Below are 19,625 nucleotides of genomic sequence, written 5' to 3' on the forward strand. Positions count from 1 at the left end.
CAGAAATGCACAATATAATTTGCAAGGCAGATAGAAACATTACACTTTTAAATTTATACGACGAGAATGCCAACATTTTTATAAATCCCAACAAAGAATTATTAGATTCCTGGTCAAATAAAATTTTACACGCAAAACACTTCAATTATCTCAATCAAACGTATGTTGATAAACTTTCTTCAAACAAATGGCTGATTATTGGAGAGTTAAGCGCAGAAATAGAAGGATTTATGCTTGCCATTCAGGAAAAAGTCATTAATACTAAGAATTATAGGAAGCATATAATCAAAAATACAAATCGAATTGATGATTTATGTAGAAAATGTTTGTTTTTCCGGAAACAATAGAACATATTATATCGGGATATTCTATACTAGCGCCGTCCGAGTATACATTTAGGCTCAATCAAGTTTTAAAAATAATTCACCGAAGTTTGGTAACTAAACATAACTTGATTGACTGCCGTAATATAGTACCATATTATGAATACGAACCAAATTCATTTTTAGAAAATGAATTTTATAAAATATATTATGATAAAACTATACTAACAGACCGATATTGTTTTACATGACTTATATCATTGATGTCGCTATTCCGAATTCCTGTAATATTCAAAATTATAAATTTAAATCTGCTTCTTGAGTCGCCCAGTATAGTTATGAGTCTATTCCTGTCCTGTTCAGTCCATTTATATTACCTACATAGTATGTAATCAAATACCTCACTGTACTTTACCGTACGTACCTCGTAGAAGGCCAAAGTTAGTAAGCTACTTGGAGTGATGTGATTTTCCATTGAATGGTTTCTATAACTCCCCACATTACCGACCTCTTAAATTCAAAATACACTTCTTAAACATACTTACACACAACTTACTCACATAATTGTATGTAGGCGGGTGTATCGTCAGGTGATTATTTCTTACATTGACCCCAGATTCTTAATGGAAGTTAAAATAATATATTGAGCGCTTTCCGCAGGGTATGAATGTAAATAAATATGTCAACGTTAAAACAGTTAATTTTTTTTGAAACATTAGAAGTAATTTTAAAAAATATCAATTTTGTGCGACAAATTATACATGTGAATAAAATGGACTATATTTAAATTATGTTAATTAAACGAATTTAAATGTAATATTTGTGAATAAAATAAAATAACGTAAAGTAATAAAAATAAAATCATTAAGGCAGTAATAAAAACTAAGCAATATTTATGAAATTAATTATCCGGTTGTTTATAATATGTGTACTATGAAGGTTTATTTATTATTCTTTTAAGATAAATTTATATTGTTGTATAGCTTTTTTTGTTTTTTAATCCATATCTTAATTATATCTGTGTAATGTTTTTTGTTCCTCATTCTTTGATTTAAAAAAAGAATGATAATTTAATTAAATATAATTCTCTTCAAGAAGAGATGGGAAAGAGAAGGATTAGGAAAGAGAAAGGATTGGGGAATAAAGATAGGTGGAAATTGGTGTTCGCTAGTGGTGTGAGAAAAAATGCCATTGCAAGATCTTTAATTGCTTTAAAATATTTTGGCTTAGAATGTATATGACATTATGCAGTGAACTTATTACCGCTGAACTTGAAATTTGCAACAAATGGCATAAAAATTTGGCTGATCGGTGGCCAAGTTAATATCGCATTTGGGTCCCATTCAGGCGTAGTGTGTTCAATTCCTCGGCTGGCTAAGTCCTCCATCACAACACAAGCAAAATTTTCCGATTACTGTGTTGGTAGTAGGGAATTTTCAAGGGGATTCTCAGGAGATTTTTCACTGTCGTCAGGTTATTTGTAACCCGGGAATTTTTGTCTTTTTTTTTAAGTAATAAATATTATATCGCTCGAGAGGAGTTTGAGAGTCCCTGATCTCAGAGCGCAGTGAAGACATATTGCTAGGTAATATATCGCTATGAGGAAATGTGTCTCCAAAACTAATTCATCGGCAAAAATTTTCACTTACAAGGTCATCAATAACTCTGTTTGCTCGAGGCGGCTTCCAGGTAAACAAATCAAGGCACGCGCCCCGAGCGATAAAGTCTGTGATATTTATTTTATTTTCTGGACAAACACCGAGAGGCGATGTCAATGTATAACACATGCTTGTATGTCGTTTTGAATGTTGAAGAGGATAATTGGTTCATATAAGCGACGCGACGTATAAAAAGGGTGAATAGTTTAGAGCGTTGTTCCAGGCAACAGCCTGCAAGGTAAAGATTTCCCTGATGGTAGTCAAAAATACAATTAATGTCAAATCCTCCGTAAAAATGAGTTATTTTTCTTCGCAGTTGACTACTACAAAGAAATTTTATATATTTTCGCAAATGGATCATATTACTTTAACAATGCTGAGATCACAACTTCGGAAAATATCAAACAGTATCGAAGATATCACCTGTCAAAATGTTGATATTTACGGCCGGCCGAAAAGTTTGTGACATCACGGAACATGCAGCACTGCCATTCGAATTATAAATTCTACTGCAGCGTGTCTCCTATGACGCTACGAAACACAATTGCATACGTTTTACCCGAGTTCACTTTGAAAGCTTATAACTTTGTCACTTTTGTAAATATCGATAAACTATTTATACAGTAGTCATTACTCTTTAAAGAATATGCATTTTTATCAAAATAAAATGAAAATAGTAGACGAACTTATTTTAAAAAAAAACAAAGATCGAAAGAAAAATCTTTTAAAAACCAGGTACGTGTTTAAGCCACCATCTCTTAATTCTAATAAATAACAAATCTCTACATAATATGTTATATTATAGGAATACTGTTATAACGCTATATCGGATAACGTGATAAATACTTCAACGGCAGATGTTTTTCAGTTGCGACCCGGAAAAAGGCTTGAAAGCGCCCTGAAATATAGACAAATAGGCTGGCTACTAATAAACGTCACGAATATTTTATACAATAGATAAAAAACCGTGCACGTGAAACCGACATTTAACACACTGACATTTAGCGGGAATAATAAACCCAAACGCCCAAGCGTGGGATCAATGTCAGATGGCAAATTCGATGTTGCCGGATTTTCAAATAAATAAAGCTTAAGATTTTTTTTATTAGTACTTAATCGAATCTAAGCTTGTTAAGTATTTAAACAATGTGAAACTTTGGCACTGTTTAACGGTTGGGAAGTGTTTGTTTATTATTAAGGCTATAGTCTTTAATCAGATTCTATCATGTTGTTAACTTTTTACAAAAAAAAAAAAAATTATTTGTTTTATATACTCAATGACATTATTATTCATTTTATGAAACAGTTTATTTATAAACAAGTTCTGCTTTGTAATTATTATTACGTGTGACATCTGTTTCGCTCTCTGAAGGCATTATCTAACTGTGGCATTATCACTTACAGACGATGTATTTATATTTCTAGATAGGAAAGGAAAGATTTAATTGTTTTTTTTTTAATTATCTACTGATTTCTCTTACTAATTTCTGAGTAAAATGACTGCAATTGTTAATGGTTATTATCCTTTTAAAATTTTCCCTAATTACTGTTTTGTTTAAGTTTGACTAAAGGTCATCATTCTAATTCTTAAAATAATTATTTCTTATTTTTCCGCTGTCACAGAAACAATAAGAAATCGTTTATTTTGCAATACAGTTAAATCCGACAACTTTTATGATAGGATAGGTATAATAAAACTGGTAGTTATAATAAAACTGGATTATTTATTTTTAATGTTTTCATTTTTAATAAATCACCCAGTGCGCATAACGTCATTAGATATAATTTTTTTTAATTTTTAAAAAGTAAGACAAACATTCATGGGTTACGAATAACCTGACAATATTTGAAAATTTCCTACTACCACCACAGTAAGCGGCAAATGTTGCTTGTGTTGTGATGGAGGACTTAGGCAGCCGAGGAATTGAACACACTACGCCTGGGTGGGACCCAAATGCGATATTAGCTCAGCCACCGATCAGCCAAATTTTTTATGCCATTTGTTGCAAATTTCAAGTTCAGCGGTAATAAGTTCACTGCATAATGTCATATACATTCTAAGCCAAAATGTTTTAAAGCAATTAAAGATCTTGCAATGGCATTTTTTCTCACACCACTAGCAAACACCAATTTCCACCGATGTCAACTCGGCCACCGACCATTATAATACGTTAACATACATAAAAACTTAATTGAGTGTGTTGCGCTACCTACTTCTTTAGCCAACGTTACGGACAGCATTACATATGATGGACATTGAAAAATAAGGAGGTGGCGCAACATGGCATAATACCCCAAAAATAAATCACTATAATACATTTGGCCGTGAAAATCTCAAATAATATCTAAACTGAATTTACCTCCAATCTACAAAGATGTATAACTAAAGCGACCACTAGAGATACAATATTATAGTCAATATATTGTACAATAGATGACCCACAAGTTGCAATATTGCTGTCCAATAATTTAGTTTACGACTGAGACTTGTTCAGTCAACAACCATTCATTTAGTCATAGCTTCGAAAAAGAGGGGGAGAAAAAAACACAGATGGATGAAAGAATGGTTCAAAAAAGAAATAAATACACTCATGAAAATTTGTTAGGTGAACTAAGAATATGTGAACCAGCTGATTACCGAAACTTTCTGCAGATGGACGGTACACTATTTGATGAACTTTTGAGACTGGTTATAACTGAGATTTAAAAAAGGGACACTACAATGCGAAATCCTATTCCAGCAAGCCAACGTTTGTCAATAACATTACGTTATTTAGCTACTGGAAATAGTTTGGAGGATTTAAAATTTAAAAGTGCTATTTCTCCACAATCCAAAGACATCGTTGTATTTTAAACTTGCACAGTCATAATACACTGCTTTAAAGATTACATAAATGTAAGTAAAATCCAACCAATTTGAGAACAAATTAACGAAAAAAGTTCAGGAAAAAAAAATTATTGAAAATTTTCATGAACTTTCTTTATCAATTTGTTGTCTATACATAATTTGTACAGACGGAGCTTGTTGAAAGGTATCATAACAAATGGGGCTTGGTTGCATAATATATTATTTTTTTTATGATACATAGAGTACAAAAAAGAGAGACAAAAAATCTGCCAAAAACCAATAAACGATAATGATAATAAGAAGGTATAAAATTAGTTGATAACAATAGTTTACAAAGTCGGTAGAAATAGTTAGCACATACTCCGTTTAAAGTTTGCCAAGTTCAAATTATTGTCAAATAAATTTATATTAAGTATTTTTTACCAAAACTGTGTAAACGTTGTACTGGAGAGTAAAAACTATAGTTGGAATGAGATGTATGTATGTAAAATGTTTATATTTGCCTAGTGTACGTGAATTGAGTAGATGTGCGACTTGGAGAACTAATCTTCTTCTTTACTTATTTTATCATTCTCAGCCATCTCGATCATAAACCCATACCTCACTATTATGTTCACTGCTTGACTGCGGGGACAGAAATTAACCAATATTGTTCAATATCACCCACAAACATTCAGTATTTATTAGATAAGATCATACTGTACAGTAAATATCTAACTATTTTTGATTGACTCAATACACTTTTTACAATCCTTTTATATAACCTATAGACCTTCAATATTATTGTGCAGAATACATTATTATGCAATATACTGACCATAATATTCTATATTATTATGTAATATACCGACCATATTATTCAACATAATTGTGTAATATACTGACCATAATATTCAATATTATTGTACAATATATTGACCATAATATTGAATATCTAGGGGCCGCTTTAGACTTTATAGCTAGTGACTTACAATGAGTAAATGACTAACGACTTTCTCACGAACTTAGCACCATATTAAGTACGATAATGAGAACAACTGAGGAAATCCACCTTCCTAATTGTATTAATTCTATGTCAAAATAATATATATTATTTCCCACGTCGAGTTTCAAACCAGCATCAATATCGTCTGGGTCCAGAGCCAAGGAACCTCATGCTCTGCGACGAAATTCGTTATATTATATAATGTTTTTGTTTGCGAGACCTTTGATTACAACCGCCTCTAGGTAAAATTGAATTATGCAAAACTTGCTCAAGTTAATTGAATTTCCAAGAATAAATACAAAGGGTTTGTCCATTCGAACTAATCCTAAAGAGCGTAGTACTGATTTTATTAATTTCGCGGAAATAATTCCTCGACAATAAATAATTCTATGAATTCAATTTATCTTCATAACATTAAACAATTTTTGGCTTATTTTTTTAAAATTGTTCCAAAACAATAAAACTTCCAAGATAAAAATATTAAAATATGAGAATTTTTTTCGAAGAAATATGATAAATAAAAAAATGGCAGTAAATAAACGAGTTACGGTAGTAGAGTTGGTTAATTCATTCCTTTCGGGTAGGGGAAATTTATAAACTCTCTCTCGCAACCTAACCATTTATTTCCCTTCTGTGTCTTTTTCTATTTCATTTCGTATGAATATTATCTATATAAATATATATATATATATATATATATATATATATATATATATATATATATATATATATATATATATATATATCCCTATCCCCATATTATATATATGCTTATATTTCATTTCGTATGAATATTATCTATTCATATATATGTAGAATAATGTTCTCGGTTTACCCGCGTAAAGTAGTCCTTAAAAGGACTTTTTAATTTCTGACGTTTCGGACAGATCTCACTGTCCATCTTCAGAGGCCTTATGTCCTGAATTTCGTCTCAAACTGAACGCTTTCGCGTGTCTGTTCGGTCCGGAAGTCAAGATACAAGTGGGTGCTTATCAATTCTTATGTCTAGGACGAAGTATGCGTGTTGATATGAATAGATAATATTCATACGAAATGAAATATAAGCATATATATAATATGTGGATAGGGCATAGGAAATAAATAAGCATATATATATATATATATATATATATATATATATATATATATATATATGCTTATTTATTTCCTATGCCCTATCATTGTGGAAACTCATTATATTTACAAGCGTAGAAAAAGCTTTTTGGAATTTTGTCCTATTTCATGGCACAAAAACTTATTTTTGTTTACAATGCAATAGATCAATGATCTTTGTAATTAAATTGCCTATTAATTTTGATTTTTTCACTACTATTTATTCTATTATTTCCGGATTAACTAACCGATTAAGGAATTCAGAGGTTGCGGGTATAAATTAAATTAATTTTATTTATTTCACAAGTATAAATTGAAGAAACCGGCTCGGTTGGAGAAACAAAATCTACCGCTTCTTCGTCTTGTGCCTTCGGTCGGCCGAAAAATTGCAGTTGACAGCGAGAGAATCGATGATAATCCAGATACATCAACACATCATTCTCAACAATTAACTATTTTCACAAACTATGAATACCATTAAAAATGTGCGGAAGATTAAAAGCGTAATTAAAAAAATGTGTAATATTAATATTTGTATTCATTTTTTATTTATTTATCAACGCCGTACTGGGCTTTTACATAAAGATCACAACATAAATTTAAAACCACAGTATAACACAAATAATAAAGCATAAAATACAGTAAACTTAAATTAAGTTATTATCACAATTAACTTTAAAAGAAATTCTTTAAATTTATATACCTACGTGTAATACAAAATAAAAATAAATTATGAAAGATATTATGTATATTTAAATAAGCATATTATGTAAGTTTTTAGATTTTCACGACCAAAAGCATTTTTTTTGTTTGTTTTTGGGGTGTTATGCCGTATCTTCGGATCTACCGGATCTGCCCTGATGATGGACACTGCAACGCTGTCCGAAACGTCGGCTAAAGAAGGAGTTAGCGCAACACGGCATAACACCCCAAAAACAAACAACAAGCATATTATGCTTAAATTATTATTACCTACTCGTTATTTACATGATCCGAAAATTGCTGAACTGATTTGGATTGGTACGGGTCTAGAATTAGAACAAAAATATCAGCGACATCCGTAAACTCATTGTCCAGCCTATGTACCCTCTCGATAACTGAATTGAATACAAAGTTACTTTTCTGAAATAAAATATTCCATCTAGTATGTTTGGGAGGTTCATGTAGTGACAACAAATTTATAATGTCAGGGCTATCAAACATAGAATTAATAATTTTAAATAATAAAAGAAGATCAAATATTTTTCGCCTTTCTGATAATTTAGTTAACTTCGTCAGTTTACATAGTTGATTTTTTTTTTATTTATTTATATTACACGCCCATAGTGGCTTTTACAAACATGTGATATAATTATAATAATCAAGCACTATGTTATTATAGCCTTCTTTTAACTACATTCCGTGCAGTTGAACACATCAACTATTTCTGAGAGAACATTGCCAACTGCATGCAATCTAGGTATAAGCGAGCATCTAAATGAATCCGTCCTGACAATTCTGCTGCAATTAAAAATAATTTTAGTTCGACTAGTTCTTGTAGGTATATGAAAGATAATTAGACTCAATTAATCAGGGCTGTCTATAATACCACTAACAATTTTATAAATAAAAATCAAGTCGGAAACAAGTCTTCTGTCTGAGGGTTTTAATAAGTTTAGTTCTTTCATCAAGTGATTGTAATCAATTGATTGTAATTTTAAAACAATCCAACCCCCCACATTCCAAAACGATCTCTGGTTACAATGTCATGACGACGTATATAACGGTAGTGGGTTGTAATACGGCTGTTATCGATGATGACCTGAGTCCTGTGTGACATCAACAACGCCACTTTCGATAGTAAAAACGAACAAGTCGTTTTGGTGACAAATCAAATTTATTCGTTAACGTGAAACAATTTTAAAAAGCCTTCGTCATCGTAATTTGTTTCGAGCAAAACAAGTAAAACACCCTATTGAACATTTGCAGACCCAGTTTATTGCAGAAATGTATTCAAAAAAGGTTTAAATAGTAAATATAAGAATTATCCGTTATTAAATATTGGATAGTGCACAAGATGCAACTACAAGGTACAAGAAGCCTATACGATCATACCATTTAATTTTTCTTTATCTCTTCATACACTTTCTTCCTTTTTATTAATTTATTATTACTCGTATATTCATTAGTTATGATTAAGAACCGTTCTCATCCTAGGCAAAATTACCAAGATATTTTCTGAACATGCTAGGTTACTATGGACTATAAATAAATACTTTTTCAATCAATTTTACCTTTGTCTAATTAGGTGTATGTTTTGTATGTACTCGTATCTCTTAATTTCGTATCTTTCTAGACAAGAGTTTGCGTTCATTTTATTATTTCTAGACTCATTGTACCATCTAATGCTACTTTTAAAACTATTTGTACCCTGAGATACTTACAAGCAACTCGATTTTTGCTCGACGCGTATTCTTTGTTGTTAGCGTTCGCACACAACGCGACGCGTCGACAACTGGTTTGACGTCACTTGCATACTACTGACAGTGCTGGTAGCACGCTAAGCTATTTGCATACGCTTTTACTACCAGCTTGATAGAAATTGTATTGGAGCACAATTTATCATATCAAATTAGTTGTGGAGTTGGGAAAATATTCATGTTTTAATAAATAAATAAATAAATAACAAATGCTCTATGCTCGGGCCAGTTATTGTTACATAGTATTTGGTTCTGTTGTTTCCCACCCGCGTTCCGCGCCTTTTACCTACATGAGTCAGTTGTTAAAGTATCGCGCCGCCCGCAAGGTTCAACCGACCGCTTCCGCATAACCTATCTTGAGTTATTAAAACCACCGCGCCGCGCTATAAACGGCAAATGTTATACCGCAAAGAACGCCGTGAAAAGTTCATAAAAATAGCAATCTATAACGCATTGAACCATTTCGCAAATCCAATATCACTATTCCTTTCCTTGACCTCCTCCAATACTAACAATTACCCCACTGGTGATTACCGCAGTGCAAAGTGGAAAGGTGCCGACAGCTTGGAGATATTGGTAAGTCGATCAAACAATATCACAAAATACCGCAATTACAGTCCATTCACGCCGCAACACTCTACAAGAAATATTTACTTCGTATAGGTGAATAGAAAATCATCCTTTAGATCCTTCGAACTTATAATAAAGATAAAGATGAACAATATTGTGTTCATCGCTACAGTCACTTAACATCGTATTAACTCCACGACTCTACGTTTAAAAATAACCAAGTTCAGTATTATTCGGGTAGCGTCGTGTACGGAAACCAGCTATAAAGAGTAGCATATCAGTAGGCGACCTTGTTAAGTATCTTTGAGTATACGAAGGGCCTATTTTTTGTTTCTCGCTGGTGGCCCCGAAGAATATGTCACCAGAACCCCTCAAACGGTGGTACTCAAAAATTATTACTTCTATTTATAAAAGACAATATTAGCAATTCTTAAACTAAAATTTGTAACAGAAAAATCAGAAAGGATACGGTCTTTTCTAGGACTTGAACCCAGGACCCTCGCCTTGCCGGGGCGCAGTTCTACCAACTGAGCTAATGGGACCCTCTCATCTTCGGTCATATTTGACTGTATCATACTTCAATTAGAACTACCAACATTATCTTAATTTTGTCACCGCACATTTTTATTGGCTGCTATCTTTAACTAAATGCAATCTAGTCAGTGTCTTGGGTAAATATATCATATTTTTATTTTAGTCCTTGATGCGACCGTATCTTTTTCTGATTTATCTGTTTCGAATTTTCGCTTAAAAATCGCTAACGTTGTTTTCAATAATTAAATATTACAATTTGAGGTTTTACTCAGTACGTTATTCCAAAAATATTACTTTTTTTTTTTTTTTTACATTTCGTTTTTTCTCACCGCGCAAGAGTCCCAAATTCCTAGAGCCTCTAAGACTATGGTAATTATGGTATGTTATCAGGCTGAAGGGAGTGAAAAGGCTAATGAAATTGAATAAAGGTAGGTGGGGAAATACCTGACTATTCAGATCTGGTCAACAAACGTGGCTTATAGCGATTTCAAGAAACGTTTTTACTCTAAATGATAGTCTTTACTAGAGCGGTATTAATAGTATCTAACCTTATAGTAACCTAACTTCCGAAGGGTTAATTTGTGAGGGTATTTGTTTTGCCACCGTTCAAAAGGGTGCGAAAATTTTAAATTGATAATTTTTTCAGTTTGGGAAATCCTCACCTAGATGTTTTTAAATGTCTACTAAGGTGTAATTTTGTACCAAAGGCAAGCATGCTTATATTTTTCGAAGATTACACCTATACAAACCAAGATCCGTGCTTCAATTTGTTTTAAAACTGCATCAGTGTAAAACGTAGTCTGACTCACAGGGACAACACGGAACACGTGACAACTATGTGAGCCCATAAAACAACACAACATGTCATCAACTTGCGGCCATAAAAATAAATTGTTCTATCCCTTTTTATGTTCCCGCGTTTTAATTACACCGCGGAACACATAAGTTCTGTTGGAAGCATCGGTTGTTTATGACGCCCCAGTATCGATTTGTGGAAAGGATATTGTATACACTATGGCATTATTACCTAGTCTATTTCTATTAACTCTTGGGAATAGTGGAATGTACTCGTAGATAGCTTTGCCGCCACAAAAGGGAGACGCCACAAATTCAAAGGTCTTGAAAGCTTTGTAAATAGATCAAACAATAAGCTGTTTTCATCGTGTATATCACATTGTTCTGTTTGCATCCTACGTATGTCACATTATGTTGTTTGCATCGTGTATATCATATTGTCCCGTTTGCAATGTTTATGTCACATTGTGCTGTTTGTATCGTGTATGTCACATTGTGTTGTTTTCATCGTGTATGTCACATTGTGTTGTTTTCATCGTGTATGTCACATTGTGTTGTTTTCATCGTGTATGTCACATTGTGCTGTTTGCGTCTTACATGTCATTCTGTGATGTTTGTATCGTGTGTGTCACATTGTGCTGTTTGCGTAATAATGTATTATATTTTTACAGGTATGTTTCTACAGCAGTGACGGTCAGTGACTAATGAATGCTGGACAATAACTATATTATATATATATACTTCAAAATATACAGGGTTTTCTAATAAGAGGTGTTATTTTGATATTCAATGTAAAAGATAAATGGTTTCGTTGCTTATGTGCAGAGATGTGCAAAATGGGTACCCAAAACCATTTAAAATGCAAAATGGAAATGGGTCAAAATTTTTCCATTTGAAAATGCAAAATGCAAAATGGTTTTTAGAAAAGCATTTCAAATGCAAAATGCAAAATACCTATTTTCAAAATGCATTGAAAATGAAAAATTGTTTCTCAGGTCAAACAATAAAATAATTATAGAATTTTTAAAGAATTTTGTCTCTTGATAATGGATATCAATGTAGAACAAACATATTACATGATGGTAAATCCAAAAACACCACGACTACAGATTATGAAACCACAAAAAATTTGCGCGGGACTAATGTTGCCAACGTAAAAACATAGAAACGTAGCAGTTAATATTACAGCGTCATGGCCCCATGTTCAGTATTTAAATCAGTATTTTTTGTAATGGTATCACTAAATTGCCAGGGCTCCTACCAGGGAGCAACTTGACAAATGTAAATTATCTCTCATAGCGAGGTTGAGGACTGACTGATATTTGGGGCTTATGAAAAAAAGATTAGTGGAGATAGTAGGAAGAATGTTTCAAAAAAGCATTTAAAATGGAAAATGCATTGAGAAAAGCATTTAAAATTCAAAATGCAAAATGGTTTTTACAAAAGCATTTAAAATGCCAAATGGAAAATACCCATTTTGCATTTTGCATTTCCATTTGAAATGGATTTATTTGAAATAAAGCACACCTCTGCTTATGTGGCACGAAGTTGAAAGTAAACGTTATCCAGATCAATACCATCCAATCCCGGTCATAAAAAAATCATGAATCATTTCTTGATAGCGCAATCCATTCACCGTTCCTGTTGCTCCAGCCTCATTTTCGAAAAATTAAGGTCCAATTACTCCGCTGGACCATAAACCGCACCAAACAGTCACACGTTGAGGATAGAGAGGCTTTTCAACAATAACTCTTAGTTTTTCGACCCCCAAATGCGACAATTTTGTTTGTTGACGAAGCCACCGAGGTGGTAATGGGCCTCATCACTCAAAATAATTTGCATTCGATTCACTCAAGTGAATTTTAAAAACTTCAATGCATGTTGAAGCGTGTATCGTTCCATTTTTAATAATGGCGTAGTTTTTACTTGTCAAATGTCAAAAAATGACAGCTTCAAAAGTAGCATCTACCGAAATAGTGGGCTATTCAAAATAACACCTCTTATTGGAAAAACCTGCATATGAACAAATAAGAATCTGTAAGCTTTGAGGTCATTACATAAAAAAATCTCCAGTCCTAAATTGTCAAATATTTTTAAATGAAAAATCTACTCCAATTTTTCCACTTCTAATAAATGTAATTTTTATATGATAATGGAGAGTAAGCAAATATAAAATAATGTAATGTCCAGTGTTTTTAATGTAGATTTCTCTGCGTGCGAAGTCACATCTTCTCCAAGCTTAATATTTCTAATAAAAGTGTTGTTGACGCAACTATATGCTTCTCCCTCTAACATATGTTCCAGCATTCCACTCCAAACACGTTACCCCTCTCTGACAATGTGCATTCCCTACATCAATGTCTTTTCGTATGCCACCAAGTCCTTCAAAAGCTGTAAACTATTCTTTGGCGCAGACCATGTGCAAGAAGCTGGAAACCAGTACTTTTCTTAAATTCAAACAGTTAAAATACTAATATCAATAACGCCTTTTAGTTTTCTCTGTGTAAATGTTAGCTGTTATTTAAATAGATACATATTTAAAGAATAAATTGCTTTAGCCGTCTATTTTACTCTGTTTAGTCCAGCAAGTGTTTTTAAGGACTCTCGACCACTTCTCTGACCTAGCGGGGTGAGTAGAAACGGTTTTGATAGTAATCATTTCCAGCGCATTGGCATTAGTAATATTTTCGAATATTACGTTTTATATTTTTGAATTAAACTTTCGAATCATCGCAGACGAAAGGTATTCAAACTAATCCAACCACATCTAATATTATAATATTTTATTTGTTTATTAATTCAAACGCCGTGATGACCTTCTACATGGGACATATTTTACAACATTTACTGCACAATACAATGACAAAAGTAAGTTTTTATTTTTAAAACAACATAAACAACAAAAAACTTAAAAATTGAACATAATACATTGTACTTTTTCATTTAAATATACATAATATAAGAAAAGAGAAAATTTAATAAACTAGTTTTAAAAGTGCATATGCCATAAAAATAATATTATCGCTTACATATCCTCCGCAACTAGCTCAGAATAATACTTAAATATATTGCTGTTTTATACTTACCTCTTCAGTCGTATGTCTGCCTTCTTACAAAATCGGGTCGCCTGGGTGGGGACAAGGGAGGTGAATTTAACTATAAAACGTATTGTTAATTATGAGTCTGGGATTTAATTAAGTTCGTCAATTTTTGATACGAAATTTAAATTGTGACTATGTCTACTTACATCTTAATCTTAACTAATTGTCATATGGTTCGGATACAACTAACTTCGTGAAATCTTGTCTGCGTTCCACGGGGTGGCCTTTCCAGGTGCGGCGTCGTTTGAATGCGGCAATGGGGTTGTGGCGGTGTCAGTGGCGCGCGGTGTTTATTATATTGGTTTAACACTATTTAATGTTCACAAGGTACATCGGCACTTTGCAGCACTATCCGTTGAACTGTTATTTTTGTTTGACGCGTTAAATCGAATAAGCACTTAACAATAAGTTCCCTTATTATCTTGTTTTAGTAATGTTCACTTCACGCTTTAACTGGCGATATCGACTGTCCACTTTGTACAACTCACTTTCTTCGTTTCTTAGGAACCTCTTCCTAACTGGCTTCTCTCTTTCATGTCTACCAATTGACTGTCCTAGTTCCTGAGCTCGTAGGACCTATCGCTCTAACCCGCATTTCTCACTTCTTTTTTTATAACCCAAGTCTGTCAACACTTTCTTTGTTTTTGGGTGCACAAGCGGGACACACTCAGCTTAACATTCAAATTTATTTGTGACAATATTTGATTCGTCACAGTACAATGTGTTGGATGTAAGTCATAGAATTATTCATTATTGATTTGTGTGATAAAATAAAATGAATTTAAATTTGCATCGAACATTCCTTTTTTTAATTACATAAAAATATGACATAAAATAGTGTTTCTGATACCTGTTTTATCAGTGTGAACACAACTAAGAATTTATTGCCATTGTAAGAGCAAATTTTAAATTTGTAAATTTATTCTTTAAAAAGGGATGAAATCATAGACTTAATACGACTAGACACGGCATAACCATTGAAAAATAACCCCAACATAATTTTGGTTTGGTTCACGTGCACATTTATGAAAAGGCGCACGCATTGTGTCGCAATGCGAAATGGGCACTGTGCATTGAGCTTTACCTTTTGTTGGTCTAGATTTAAGCAATTTCGCTTCTCAGCTTTACTGGGCAAGTTCATTTTTACAATCACAAGAATAACCCAGTTCCAAATATTTTAGATTGTACCTGTCGCGAACTTTATTTTAGAAAATGTAATCAGCTATATATAGACATATAGCTGATTACATTTTCCCTTCTTTTTTATTAATTTCTGATTACATTATACCTTCAAGCTATATAGATAGCTTGAAGGTAGCGCATTTCACTATCGACAAGTAAATTTTCTGACGTCATCTTTCAAACTAGTCACAATCATGACGTCATGCAGTGTGTTATACACTTTTAACGAATACATATAAACAATACGACATGGCACGAGCCTGGCACATGATAATTATTGATGTGTTGTTTAAAATCACCCGTTTTAACTTGATACGCGCAAAAAACTTTAGAATTATGGGTTATTTTTTTGGGTTTGTCTCTAATTCGAGGTTGTATTGAGCCTACAATTATTTACGTGTTAAATTATATGAAATAATCGCGTCGTTGAGTAATTTATTGTGTGTGTACTATGTTAATAACATTTTTCTTTTCATTGAAAAAATATATCTTACAAATTATATACATGCATATATATTTTTTTTTTTTTTCTTTATTCATGAAATATTAATGTGTACAGTTTTTACATGCTTTTCGACTACCACACTAGACACACGCCCGTATTATGGTAGTCGAAATTTATATACATAGGTTTATATAATTATATAAATGTAATATTTGATAACTTGTTAATCTAAGTATTTTTGAAGTGAAACTTCTTTACCCGCGTCATGCAATTTCGAGGACCGGAGTAAAACGAACTCATGACCGAAACGAAAATGCGGGACCGATTAAAGTTCATTTGATCTAGTCAAAGTTTTGAAGTAAAATATAAATGCTTCTTAGCTCATCTCGACAACTGGCGTTGGTGGTGTAATGGTCAGCGTAGTTGCTTTCCAAGCAGTTGATCCGAGTTCGATTCTCGGCCATCGCACATTATTTTTGAAGTGAAACTTCTTTACCCGCGTCATGCAATTTCGAGGACCGGAGTAAAACGAACTCATGACCGAAACGAAAATGCGGGACCGATTAAAGTTCATTTGATCTAGTCAAAGTTTTGAAGTAAAATATAAATGCTTCTTAGCTCATCTCGACAACTGGCGTTGGTGGTGTAATGGTCAGCGTAGTTGCTTTCCAAGCAGTTGATCCGAGTTCGATTCTCGGCCATCGCACATTATTTTTTTGTTTTTAACGCCTTTTTTTTTTTCAATGGTTGACCATAATATCAATCCACTAAGTAATATTTTAGGCCTGTAGCATACTTGAAAAGTTAAAGAATGATATAAGATTGTTTATGATGTTAACGATAAAAAAATAATCAATCCACTAAGTAATATTTTAGGCCTGTAGCATACTTGAAAAGTTAAAGAATTTTATGATATTATTAATGATAGTAACGATAAAAAAATAAAAAAAAACATAAAATTACCATAAAAAATGGGCCAACGGCACGCGGTGTTCCCAAGCGGTCACCCATCCAAGTACTGACCGCGCCCAATGTTGCTTAACTTCGGTGATCGGACGAGAACCGGTGTGTTCAACATGGTATGGTCGTTGGCAAACGCTAAACAATATTAATTTCTATTCTACCTGCCAATAAATATATGAAAATTAGTATAAAAAAACCCTAATAATACTGAAAACATTAGCAAGGTGTGTGCGACGTTGATAAAAATAATCATTACATACGCGCTTGAAAAAGATCGTAATTACATCCATAACTTTGCAGGAATTTTTTTTTTCAATGGTTGACCATAATATCAATCCACTAAGTAATATTTTAGGCCTGTAGCATACTTGAAAAGTTAAAGAATTTTATGATATTATTAATGATAGTAACGATAAAAAAATAAAAAAAACATGAAATTACCATAAAAAATGGGCCAACGGCACGCGGTGTTCCCAAGCGGTCACCCATCCAAGTACTGACCGCGCCCAATGTTGCTTAACTTCGGTGATCGGACGAGAACCGGTGTGTTCAACATGGTATGGTCGTTGGCAAACGCTAAACAATATTAATTTCTATTCTACCTGCCAATAAATATATGAAAATTAGTATAAAAAAGCCCTAATAATACTGAAAACATTAGCAAGGTGTGTGCGACGTTGATAAAAATAATCATTACATACGCGCTTGAAAAAGATCGTAATTACATCCATAACTTTGCAGGAATTTTTTTTTTCAATGGTTGACCATAATATCAATCCACTAAGTAATATTTTAGGCCTGTAGCATACTTGAAAAGTTAAAGAATTTTATGATATTATTAATGATAGTAACGATAAAAAAATAAAAAAAAACATGAAATTACCATAAAAAATGGGCCAACGGCACGCGGTGTTCCCAAGCGGTCACCCATCCAAGTACTGACCGCGCCCAATGTTGCTTAACTTCGGTGATCGGACGAGAACCGGTGTGTTCAACATGGTATGGTCGTTGGCAAACGCTAAACAATATTAATTTCTACTCTACCTGCCAATAAATATATGAAAATTAGTATAAAAAAGCCCTAATAATACTGAAAACATTAGCAAGGTGTATGCGACGTTGATAAAAATAATCATTACATACGCGCTTGAAAAAGATCGTAATTACATCCATAACTTTGCAGGAATTTTTTGAAGTGAAACTTCTTTACGCGCGTCATGCAATTTCGAGGACCGGAGTAAAACCGACTCATGACCGTGACGAAAAAACGGGATCATTTCGCTATAGGAGCCTAGCTAATATTATATACCTAGTTTAACTCACTCTCCTAACTCATCTTCGCTGTCTACAGGCAGAGCGCACGACTGTGGTCGTGAAGAACCGAGGTTCGATCCCCGCTTTAACTAATTTTTTTTTTCTTTTTTTATAACTTTTAATTTTTTTTATCACATGCTACTTATAAATATGTCAATAGACAGAAAAAAAGAGAGAATGAAATGAAAAGAGAGAGAGAGAAGAATACTAGAAGTTTCACTTCTGTCTTGCGTAGGCTTGACACACCCATTTTTTTTTGTTTTTAACGCCTTTTTTTTTTTCAATGGTTGACCATAATATCAATCCACTAAGTAATATTTTAGGCCTGTAGCATACTTGAAAAGTTAAAGAATGATATAAGATTGTTTATGATGTTAACGATAAAAAAATAATCAATCCACTAAGTAATATTTTAGGCCTGTAGCATACTTGAAAAGTTAAAGAATTTTATGATATTATTAATGATAGTAACGATAAAAAAATAAAAAAAAACATAAAATTACCATAAAAAATGGGCCAACGGCACGCGGTGTTCCCAAGCGGTCACCCATCCAAGTACTGACCGCGCCCAATGTTGCTTAACTTCGGTGATCGGACGAGAACCGGTGTGTTCAACATGGTATGGTCGTTGGCAAACGCTAAACAATATTAATTTCTATTCTACCTGCCAATAAATATATGAAAATTAGTATAAAAAAACCCTAATAATACTGAAAACATTAGCAAGGTGTGTGCGACGTTGATAAAAATAATCATTACATACGCGCTTGAAAAAGATCGTAATTACATCCATAACTTTGCAGGAATTTTTTTTTTCAATGGTTGACCATAATATCAATCCACTAAGTAATATTTTAGGCCTGTAGCATACTTGAAAAGTTAAAGAATTTTATGATATTATTAATGATAGTAACGATAAAAAAATAAAAAAAACATGAAATTACCATAAAAAATGGGCCAACGGCACGCGGTGTTCCCAAGCGGTCACCCATCCAAGTACTGACCGCGCCCAATGTTGCTTAACTTCGGTGATCGGACGAGAACCGGTGTGTTCAACATGGTATGGTCGTTGGCAAACGCTAAACAATATTAATTTCTATTCTACCTGCCAATAAATATATGAAAATTAGTATAAAAAAGCCCTAATAATACTGAAAACATTAGCAAGGTGTGTGCGACGTTGATAAAAATAATCATTACATACGCGCTTGAAAAAGATCGTAATTACATCCATAACTTTGCAGGAATTTTTTTTTTCAATGGTTGACCATAATATCAATCCACTAAGTAATATTTTAGGCCTGTAGCATACTTGAAAAGTTAAAGAATTTTATG

At 32.9% G+C, this 19,625-nt stretch overlaps 5 non-coding genes across 5 annotated transcripts; all 5 read right to left on the reverse strand.

Annotated features, from left to right (window-relative positions):
- Positions 1-16,987: 16,987 nt before the first annotated feature.
- On the reverse strand, positions 16,988-17,106 carry LOC149425631 (5S ribosomal RNA). The gene has a single exon (XR_016304657.1). It is a non-coding gene; the product is annotated as a 5S ribosomal RNA (ribosomal RNA).
- A 322-nt stretch (positions 17,107-17,428) lies between these two features.
- On the reverse strand, positions 17,429-17,547 carry LOC149425632 (5S ribosomal RNA). Its single transcript, XR_016304678.1, has one exon. It is a non-coding gene; the product is annotated as a 5S ribosomal RNA (ribosomal RNA).
- A 323-nt stretch (positions 17,548-17,870) lies between these two features.
- Positions 17,871-17,989, reverse strand: LOC149425633 (5S ribosomal RNA). Its single transcript, XR_016304694.1, has one exon. It is a non-coding gene; the product is annotated as a 5S ribosomal RNA (ribosomal RNA).
- Positions 17,990-18,804: 815 nt separating this feature from the next.
- LOC149425634 (5S ribosomal RNA) lies at positions 18,805-18,923 on the reverse strand. The gene has a single exon (XR_016304722.1). It is a non-coding gene; the product is annotated as a 5S ribosomal RNA (ribosomal RNA).
- Positions 18,924-19,245: 322 nt separating this feature from the next.
- On the reverse strand, positions 19,246-19,364 carry LOC149425635 (5S ribosomal RNA). The gene has a single exon (XR_016304646.1). It is a non-coding gene; the product is annotated as a 5S ribosomal RNA (ribosomal RNA).
- Positions 19,365-19,625: the final 261 nt, after the last annotated feature.

The sequence above is a fragment of the Hesperophylax consimilis genome, chromosome 2 (genome assembly GCF_061612785.1).
Source record: "Hesperophylax consimilis isolate HC1 chromosome 2, BYU_Hcon_1.0, whole genome shotgun sequence".
NCBI lineage: Eukaryota > Metazoa > Arthropoda > Insecta > Trichoptera > Limnephilidae > Hesperophylax > Hesperophylax consimilis.